Source organism: Eschrichtius robustus, chromosome 4 (genome assembly GCF_028021215.1).
Source record: "Eschrichtius robustus isolate mEscRob2 chromosome 4, mEscRob2.pri, whole genome shotgun sequence".
In the NCBI taxonomy this organism is placed as follows: Eukaryota; Metazoa; Chordata; class Mammalia; order Artiodactyla; family Eschrichtiidae; genus Eschrichtius; species Eschrichtius robustus.
Window position 1 is genome coordinate 135,301,631 of NC_090827.1, and position 10,668 is coordinate 135,312,298.

Consider the following 10,668-nt stretch of genomic DNA (forward strand, 5'->3'; position numbering starts at 1 on the left):
TTAGTGAGCCTATTTTTTAAAGGTAACTAACCATCATGGAATGCTGTTCTAAATAACTTTAGCAATAACTAAGCTGTAATTAATCATCAGACCCATTTAGAATTTTTTTTACTTTAAAGTTTATTTCACGTTTCATTTTTATGGCTTTTTGCTTTCCCTAATAGAAAAACTTCTGAAAAGCAGGGACTATGCCCTCCACACCCCTGTAGGTATGTAGCAAGTTTCCGTGCATGTAAAGCATGTCTGTTCCTTTTTGTCACACTCACTTACTTAGAGACTTGCTACAGGTATGGTATTATGCTGGGCATAGTGCTAGGTTATAAAGGTGGATGGACACAGATGGCAAAGGAAACTTGGGACTGCTCTAGCCATTCTTTCTTTTCAGAATATCCATTTACCTCACCAGTTTTTGATATGAAGCAATGATGTTTTTTAAGCTCTTTCCAACTCCTCTCGGCCAAATTACTGTCTCTCTCACCAAAAGTCTGAAATCTCCACTGTTAAAAAATAAATAAAAAGTCTGGCTTAGTGGGCCTATTTATTGACCAAACCAGGGCATTTTTGAGAACCAAAAGGAGACAATAAAAACAATTAAAATTGTATAATTCTTAGATATACTTATTTATTGACTGAAAACTTGGTACTATTGTATTTGACAGAGATATTCTACTTAAACATTATTTTTCAAAAAATACAATAAAATATATATTAAAACATAAATATATATTTACATACCAAATTTTACAAAACATCTTTTTACCAATTACCTGAATGCTAAAAATGACATAGGCAGAGTATTTACGTATTTACTCTCAGTGCATTTTCACATACTTTAATCAATTTCTTAGCATATTTTCTCCACCATCAAGTACTAGTATTTTTCTAAAGAATGCATTTTCTTAAATATGATTTTCCTTATTTTTAATTTGTTCATAAAATTGCCTGAAATCTTCTTCACAGTTGCATAAATTTGAATTTTTTTTCTTTTTTTTTTAAACGTTGGCTTTTTAAAAATTAATTAATTAATTTTTGGGCTGTTTTGGGTCTTCGTTTCTGTGCGAGGGCTTTCTCTAGTTGCGGCGAGCGGGGGCCACTCTTCATCGCGGTGCGCGGGCCTCTCACTATCGCGGCCTCTCTTGTTGCGGAGCACAGGCTCCGGACGCACAGGCTCAGTAGTTGTGGCTCACGGGCCCCGTTGCTCCACGGCATGTGGGATCTTCCCAGACCAGGGCTCGAACCCATGTCCCCTGCATTGGCAGGCAGATTCTCAACGACTGCGCCACCAGGGAAGCCCCTAAATTTGAAATTATTGACACCTTCAACTAATGCTTCTTGGTGGACCGTAATAATTCTAATTGAAAAATTTTCCTGTAAGTACAGAGGTACCTAGTAAGTTCAAAGCAAACTCTGATAGAGAAAATATATCCTTATAAAATACATTCTAATTTCTTTTTTTCAGCTCAAATGTACAATTTTTTCAGCTCAAATCTTTTTTGAGGTGTGTGTTTTTTAGAACAGAGTAACATCTTTCAACAAATATTTTTACAAAACAAAGCTCCTCGTATAAATTTTCTTTATATATGTTTATGTTGACGGTTTCAATTAAATTTAGATACTGCAAAATTATATGTCTTCTGATTTTTAACCCATTTGGATACAAAATATAATTTTATCCAATTAAAAACAGCAGCTCCATCAAGATTCTCCCCACAAGTTGAGATATTCCAAAGCCCAATTATAAATTTGAAAACGGGGTCTTTTATAATATTTGTACTCTCATCAAGTAATACATTTAATTCCTTCTTTGATTGGTAGAGATAAATTTCAGTATCTTACTCTTTGAAACCTTTGTTTTCAGTAATTACGATACTTTAAAACGCTGCAGAAGACGAACACTTTGATTTTGGAGTTTCAGTGATTCTAAATGAAATGCTGTGAAAATTTAGAGGACTCATTTTAGTCCTCTGGCTTAACTAGTGTAGGTCACTCAGGTTTATTTACAGAGTAATTCATCTTTTTTAATTGAAGTAGAGTTGATTTACAATATTATATTAGCTTAGGTGTACAACATTCAGTATTTTTTATAGATTATACTTCATTTAAAGTTATTACAGAACAATGGCTATATTTCCCTGTGCTGTACAGTATATCCTTGTTACTTATCTATTTTTTACATAGTAGTTTGTGACAAAGTAATTCTTTAAGTAGTTATCACTGGCAGTCTTTCAGATTATGTCACAAATTTAAAAGAACGCTGTTCATTGTAAAAGCATTCAGCCTACTTGATATACGCTCTATTACAGGGTGACTCAGCCTCTGTTTCATGTATTTCAGATATACCTTACCTTTCATTTTCCGCGTTTGCCACTGATTCTCAGAAGTGGCAGCCTGGTGAGTTCATGCATGTCAAAGGCAGCAGCAGCAGGCCAGGGCACACCTGATTGGCACACCAAGTACCTGGTAGGATCAGGTTGAAAGCTTGAAAGTTTCACTGAATACTACCAAGACCAGGAGTTGGCTATGCCTAGCCTCTCATATCAAGCTGAATTTTGTTTTTTCAGCTAGTATCCTGCACACCATCCTTGAGAGGAAGGGGTTAGTTACTTTGCATCTGGAAAGAGTCCAGAAAAGAGTTATTGCTGGCAGTCTTTCAGATTTCCCCGCAAATTTAAAGAACTCTGTTCATTGCTAATGTATCTCACACACTATTAAACACGACCACGGTAGAAGCTGGAAATAAATATGAAGGAAGGTCTACTAAACCTATTCCAGATTATTTTAATACTACTAATATTAACAGTGCTTGGTTTACACAGACATGCACAAGTTATGTTAGTTATGTTAATTGGACTTGATGTGGTCCTAGACTATAGAAAGCCTTTGATTGACAGAGTAAGCATAATGATAGGAACATCCAGCTGTGGCTGCCCTCTTAAATACCCTTTTGAAAAGAATGCTTATTTAAACCTTACATGTTAAAATTACTGTTGCCAGCTGTATTTGTTCCTGTTCTTGAAGACAAGCCTAAAAAGAGTTTTTTACTTACAAAATGTGTAAGGTATAGGGCCTTTCCTTCAAAGAATTAAACAAACTCCAAAATAAGATCTATTTTGCAGAATTTCCAGCCAAGGGGAATTCAGACACACGAGCTGTGGTTATTGAGTAGCTGCTCGCAAGGCTCCACCGTATCCTACAAGCTTTTAGAACAAAAACTCTCAATAGACTCCAAAATTACACCTACGGTACACATGACAGAATGAATCCGGAATTCGTCTTCTAGTCCACCTCTCAAATACAGCAAGGAATTTAAAGAAGCAGATTAGGATCCTCTAAAATATGTCCCTCCAATGGATCCTTATAATTGCATTTTCCTACTTTTTCTTCTATAAGCCCATACCCAACCACAGAGTCGCCATATCCGTTTATCAAATCTTTCATCCTAGTAAAGGTCATTCATGAAGTAGTCTCTGAACCTCATTTTAAACATCTGAGGACAGCCGAAACTGATTTAGCAATATTACCTTCCTGACTCCTAGGTCACATGGTTATATGTAAAAAAATAGCAATAATTAGATATAATTATAGTAACATGAAACTAGTGCTAAATGTCATTGATCAAAGTAGACTTGCATAACTTTATTATGTCCACTATGTCTTCTTTGACCAAATTACAGTGAAATATTAATATAATTAATCTCTTGATTTGCTGTACATAGTTATTAACTTGATAGGTTCCCAGAGAAATGAGAGATATTATTGCCCTCAGTCTCTCTGCTCTTCTAGAAGCATTCCTTATTTTGTCTTTTTCCAGGTCTGTTACTCACTAGGTCAACCTGCCTTGGTATTAGCAAGCTCTGGGAGATAGGTTTGTATTAATTTGGAAGATAAGTATTATATACTAGAAAGCATAAAAATAAGCTGAACGAAGTGTCTGTGGGAGTAACTCATCTTGGAAGGCATTTTTCTAAGGTCACAGAGGCTCCTGGGAATCCCACGCTTCCCATCCCACACACGTTGCCAGGGAACTCGTTTATATTAATGGTGATGGTGCAGGCAGAGACAGTTGTACAATATAGCAGCGCCAAGAGGCCCATGGCAGGGCAGTTAACTCCTCAGAAAGCTCGTTTGTTTTATTTTTTCTCCATTAGGCTAGATGTCAAATGACCTCCAAAAGGTAATTGATAATTTCCTTAATAGTCAGTTTTATCTGGGTGCCTATATTTCTTATTAGCACTCTTCAGTTAGCCTAAAATGTGATCATTCCTTTAGCTCGTCCCTTACGTGTTCATTTAATTGTGAGTAAGCCCTCTCTGTTTTTAAAAATTCTTCTGACTGAAAAATGTGACTAAAATCCCAAGTCTGGAACTGAATTGTTTGAGGTCCGCCATCTGCCAAGTCTTTTAACCATGGAACACAGCAAACACCCTTTCAGAGATGATCGCTATTCTAGAACCATACTGAAAATACCATCCCAAATTATTTTCTGAAAGGCACATGTATAGATCTCCATGCTCCTGAAAAAGGAAGCAATGTTTTTATGCCTTTCTTCCAACTGTTAATGCGACCAGTCCGGAGTAGGTAGGACAGAGACACCCCCAAGGAACCATACCTGATGAAATTTACACACTTAAGCAGTTGTCTCACCACTGTACCTGGTCTGACCTGTGACTTGCATTAACCAATGGAGTGTGGCAGAAGTGATGTTATTATATTCACTCCAGACCTAGATCTGAAGAGGACTGACAGCTTCTGTGTCCCGTCTTGGAATGCTCAACTTTGGGAATCACTATTGAAGAAGTCTGGCTACTCTGCTGAAGAGACCATGCGGAGAGACCACACAAGAAGGCTACATGGAGAAGACTTGAGGTCAGATGGAGACGTGGAGAGGTCCAGCCAGCCCAGCATCTTAGTTGGGCCTCCTGATGACTCCAGCCCCAGCTACCACTAACTGCAACCTCACGAAGAACCCCAGGTGAGCCCACTGGCAACATTGTCCAGCTGAGCCCGATCGAACCACAGAACCATAAGAGATGTCAAAATGATTGCTATTTTAAGCCTCTAAGTTGTGGAGTCATTTGTTATATAGTAATAAATAACTAAAACACTACCTGATGGAAATAAGAAATATCCCAGTGTTCTGCAATTATTACGTTATTTCTCTGTCTCTCTCTTCATCTAGTCTTTTGGGCAATTGAAATAGTTCTGAAGAACTGAAACATTATTTATACCATCCTAGTTTTCTATCCATTTGAGAACTAGAGAAATGAGACAGAAGTGAACTTTTAAAAATTTTATAGACTGAATGAGAATTTATATTCATTTCCAAGTTTCTTTTCTCCCCACTGCATATTTCTTATCATATTAGAAACCTTTACTCAACAAGAACATCTCTGATTCTAGCCTGCCAGACAGCCATATGATATTTTCAAACAAAAAACATCTGGTTCTAGCAAAGTGCCTTAAAATAAATGAGAATCAGAAGCTGCCCTCTCAATTTGCCAACATAGTTTTATATATAACTGGGATGGTGTGTCAGGGGGTAATCTAAATCAGAAGCACAAAATCTCAATAATGTTGATTTAATTTCTGAATGCCTAGAGATTGACTACTTCAAAATTTAAAAAGAATAAAACATTTTGGTTTAGCATTAGCCTTAAGTAATAAAAAGGTTCTGTTTCATTTCTGTTTCTTTTTTCTTAGGGGATTCTATATTTTGCTAAGAACACATAATTAAGAAACTTATGCAGATAAAAGATAGATCTAAATTTTGGGTGAACAAACTCATTAAAAATCAAAATGTTACTTTTAATACTAGAATATCTAACATGGGGACAAACTGGTTTACTCAAGGATCATACCTTGCTGTGAGAATCTCATCAAATTGGTTGTTATAATCAAAAAAGGATAATAGAACTGAATATTTTTCAATCAAATCAGGTGAACTGAGAGCCCAGAGGAGGTGGGAAGAGAAGTGACCAACTTTATCCTGGGAGAGGTACACTTTGAGAAGGAGAAGTAATCCTTTTTTCTAAGAGTTCACATGGAAGAAAGAAAGGGAAATGGTTTGGAGATATTTTGAGAAGGAGTGTATCTGAAAAACAGCATTGTCTGTAAGGTCAAATCATGGTTGAAACGTTAGGAGGTTCATGGCTTTAGGGGAGTCTAGTTTGGGTAAGGGTCACCACATACAGCTGCATAGGCTGTTCACTGCACAACTGCAGGTTACACCATTCAAATGGACTATGGTCCACTTCAAACGGACCAGATTGTATGAAGGTAGTGAGTGCAGTTAGAGATTGTGTTTGAGCACGTGTAACAGAACCCACATCCAATGGTTTAATACATAAGGGCTTGTTTCTCTTGTGTAATAAAAAGCCTGAAGGCATGGCTTAGATAGTAGCTCAACAGAACTCGGGAAGCCCCCTTCATCTTTCTCTCTGCCATCCTAAGTATCTTTCACTTCATTGTCAGCTCATGGTAGGATGACCAACTTGTCCTGGTTTTAAAACTGAAAGTAACACACTGAGACACCTCCTTAGTCCCTGGTAAACCAGGACAGTTGGTGACCCTGCATAGTCTCAAGATGGCATTCTACCTCCAGCTTCTCATATCCACTGGGGCCAGGAAGAAGATGAGGGAAGAATTAGGGAATAAGAAATGGGTGGCACCTGTATCAGGAAAGTAAAACTTTCCCAGTCATTCTCAGCACACATCTAATTTACCAGAACTACAGAAAGTAGGCTGGGAAATAAATTGTATTAGCTAGACACATTGCTGCCCTGAAAAAAAATCAGGGTTCTATTGTAAAAAGTAGAGACAGTTCATTGTGAAGACACTTAGCAATATCTGAATAGCTTTGTGACTTTCTCTAGGAATGCTCAGCATCCTTGGAGCAAGAATGAAGGAAGCAGACAAGGAGGGCAAACCAGGGCTGGGGATTGTCAAAGAAAAATAGCAGAAGGCTAAGGAAACACACTATTTTGGTATATGCATGTCATTATCGAAATGGCTCATTATGCAGTGCATACCGGGGAAGAAGTTCAATAAAGCTAGGAAGGATGTCACCTATTAAGAAAAATGATAGAAGACTAGAAGTTTATAATAAAATATCAAGATTCTTTTTAAATCCTAGGAAAAAAATTGACATGAGAAAGTCAATAATTTCTTTCATTTTATTGGCATCAGATTATTTCCCTTCAACTTAATATTCACCAAGTAGTTCTGTTTTATTTATTTTAACATTCTGAACCTTAGGGAGGAAATTTTACTTGAATTTGTCTTAAAATTATAATATTTCTCTTACACTGATAATAAATCAATAAAGACATTAACAATGAAAATCTAATATAAAAACAGGTGGTGAGTTGATAACTGAAAGATTTTTTAAAATTTTATTTTAATGAAAATGCGTGTGGAAAACTAAGCATTTTAATGTCACATGACAATTGAATAAATCATGGATTGAACAGCAGCGTCATTTATCTGTAAACCATCAGTGACAAGTGAATTGAGATCACCTTCTATTTAAGTAAGACCACATTTCAATTCATATTATATGCATTCATTCAGACAGGGAATAAACAGGTCAAAGAAGATATAGAATAAATGATCTAAATATATAATTATTTTTGAGTCAAGACACAGTGAGTGTAAAGTGATCAATTTCTCAGAGGGAGAATTCTCCCCTGAGAGAGCTTTTAAAAGTTCAAATTGGAGATTCTATATGTTTGCATAAAGAAGGTCAAGAAATTCCACTGACAATGTTGTAAGAATATGGGCTGAAGAAAAATAATAAGGTAAGCTTACTAGACCCTTAAAGAAAGCAATTGCCCGTCAATGTAATAGGCGTATCGCGGTGTGCGATCTGCTGAGGCAGGTAACCCTTTTGCTTCTCAATCTAGAGAATAAGATTTCCTAGATTTGGGCTCTATTTCCTACATTGGCATAGATCAATTTTACCCCCACAGGATTTCTTACTTCTCTGTGCCAAGGAGGAAAACTCAAGAAAAAAGAGAAATCAGGGAATAATAGGGCAGAGCAAATATTACCTGCAAAAGTGGCTACCTAACCCTGAGAAGCTGAATGTGAATTTAGGCCCGTGAACTCTTGTATTGATAAAATAATCCTGGAAACTTTGACTTCTTCAAAGGAAACAAAATCTATACATAATTTTTACTTAATAAAAATTTATTTTTAAAATATATATATATATATATTTTGCAAAGGAAGGAAGGAAGGAAAGAAGGAAAAAAGAGGGCCATTGTTGAGAACAAGTGATTTCTGACCATAATCTACTCCATTATTTATTTCCAATATGGGCAGTAGGGTGGTTTCCATTTCCCATTAAATATATTTTTATTACAATATATTGTAAAATAATACATTTTTCTGAAACTCAATGTTAAGTCCTTTTGACTTAGAGAGCAGAAGAGAAATGCATCAAATGTTGATAAATAGTCCCCCTTTTTAACACACTTGTCCAAAAGGCTCTGTAGTAAAGGGAAAAGTATTTCAAGGTGAACTTGCTTTTTGTCTCTCAACCAGTTTTTTGTGGAGTGTTAGATTTTTACCTAACATCACATGCTACATCACATACCCTAACCTAAAAGGTGGCTTAAAACCACACTAATTTATTATTTCTCACAGTTCTCTGGATCAGCTGGGTGGTTCCTGTGCTGGTCTGCCCTGGGCTCCCTCATTTAGGTGCATTCAACTGAATTCACTCCCATGTTTCGGTCATCAATCTTTGGCTGCAAAGAATGAGGTGGCCTTCTCCCCAGGCTTCTTCATAGCAAGGTGGCCTTGGAGTACAGTGACAGCTAAGGCAGAATCTGGAAAGCCTCTGAGGCCTTGCTCTGGAACTCACCCAGCATCCCTTGTGCCAAATTTTATAGGTCAAAGAAATTCACAAGGACTGATTCAAGACGGGGGAAAGACTCTACCTGTTGATGGGATGGTCCTGTTTCTTTAAGTATGACAAATAGAAATCTTTAAGAATTTGACAAATGACATAAACTCTCCACCAGAAGAAAAAAAATGTACACATACACAAAGTCTGTGTTAATTTTAAAGGAATGATACCCTTCTATGTCCTAGGACTCCAGATTAAGAAACTAAGAAATTCTGATTTAAACATCTTCCCCTAAATTCAGTGTGCCACCTAACAGGAATAAACAGGAATACAGTCAAAAAAATTTTTTAAAGTATGTCCATCTGCACTGACATTTTTCTCAGTGTTAGGTTTTGTATTTATAAAAAATTATGCTTTTACTCAACAGGACTTTGAGGAGTTAAAGCTCAGAAAACGTGAATATTATTGTTGAACAGAGACTGATAATTTGTTTGAGTTTGAATGGAATATCACTTATATAAATTAATACATAACAAAAGACAATATTTTCTTTTCTAGTTCTATAGAGATGTTCTTATTTTAATCAACTTGTCATTCTATCTCTAACTTCTTTTACTCTAAAAATGTTAAAAGCAACTTAATTTTATCTTCTTTAGTCATTGGTGGTTGAAGGAAGTTCCCTCAAACAGGAAAGTGAAGTAGAATTTTTGCTTAGTATCAGTCTTTGCTTAGTTTTAGTTAATTATTAAACAATTAACTGGTGTGTGTTAAAAGATACATCAACACGAATATTTTTCAAAAATAACTTCACACTTAGTAACTGACATCAGCAATATCTTCTCAAGATATTGAGAAATATTTCTTATTTAACATAACCTTTGTAATGTTAACAACTATTATAATACATGGTAGTTTAATTTGGCTAACTTCCAACTAAAGTGAATAAAGAATATTTTATTTTTTACTTGTATTTGTTTGTGTACATTCATTATTTGCTTCCAGAATAATTTAGAAATGTTGCATAAGTACGTACCTGGCATTCAGTCTATAATCTGTAATTGATAAGATAAAAGCAAGACTTTCAGATAGGTACACAGTTTACATAAAGGAAATTCTCACACAGTTCCTGAAATTCAAGAGGAACAAGGTGCTGTTATTTGATAACAAGAGTAAGAGGTTGGAGAGAAGAACGTATTTTAATCAAGGTATGTTCTCAGGCCAAGGCAGAAATGATTATTGAAAAGTTCACGTGGGGAGGTTACATTAGAAGTAAAGTCCACAAATTATACACTAAATAGAAATGAAACATCACAGTTGAAGCCTCACAGTAGAACTAAACCCAACCATAGGTGATAATTTTAAGGTAGAATCTTTTCTTTTTTTTTTTGATACAAAAAGATTGAAGTAGAAAAGGATTTAATACACGATTGTTGCCTTTGGAGTTGGACAGGGCCGTGTTCAAGGATTAGAGAGTGGCTGCAAGGAGCTGAGAGTGACTCCTGGCCAACTGCCAACAAAGAAATGGGGATCTTAGTCCTATAGGTGCAAGGCACTGCATTCTGCCAATAACAAGAAGGAGGCTGGAGGAGAACTTTGAACTCCAGATGAAAACACAGCCAACTCGACATCTTGAGTTAAGCCTTGAATTCCTGGAACCAACTTGAGCCTGCCTGGACTTCTCATGTACAGAAATTGTGAGGTAATAAGTGTATGCTGTTTTAAGCTCCTAAGTTTGTGATCATTTATTTTGCAGCAATCGAAAACTAATACAGATTTTGGTACCAAGGGTGCCACCATAACAAATGCCCAAAAGTGTG